Genomic DNA, 564 nt, shown 5'->3' with positions numbered 1-564 from the left:
TGGGGTGATGATGGGGTGGGGGGGTACAGGCAGTGGAAGGAGGTCTGGGGGCCCGACCACATGGGCTTGGGAGCTGGAAGGTGTCCTTTGCTGTCCCTGCCCATGTCTGTTTCCCCATGACGTGTCCTCACGCCGTACCTTGGGAGGGGATGAAAATGCTCTCAACCTCTAGGGTGGTGATGGTTACACTACTGAAAATACGTGCTGAACTTTAATAGACAGACATACAGAAAAAATCCAAAGAGATGTATCAGAAAGGCCCGGGGTTTGCCAGGAAAAGGTTGTTGGAAATATGGAAGCAGAAGGGAATTGGGATGGAACTGGAAATGAGGCAGAGGCAGAGGCAGAGTCAGCAGACTTCCAGGCAGGACCATGGCTGGGAGCCAGGAGCTTGCTGAGCCTCTTCTGAGGCCAAGTAGGGCCTGGAGGTCTGAGAGCTGCAACTTGGGGGGCCGCAGAGGAAGCCCCTTATGCACATCCCCTCCTCCCCCTTTTTAAAAGTGTTTTCTTCCTTTCCTTCCCTTCCCTTCCCTTCCCTTCCCTTCCCTTCCCTTCCCTTCCCTT

Source organism: Tupaia chinensis, unplaced genomic scaffold (genome assembly GCF_000334495.1).
Source record: "Tupaia chinensis unplaced genomic scaffold, TupChi_1.0 Scaffold000066_1, whole genome shotgun sequence".
Taxonomy (NCBI): Eukaryota; Metazoa; Chordata; class Mammalia; order Scandentia; family Tupaiidae; genus Tupaia; species Tupaia belangeri.
This window is presented reverse-complemented; position numbering follows the sequence as displayed.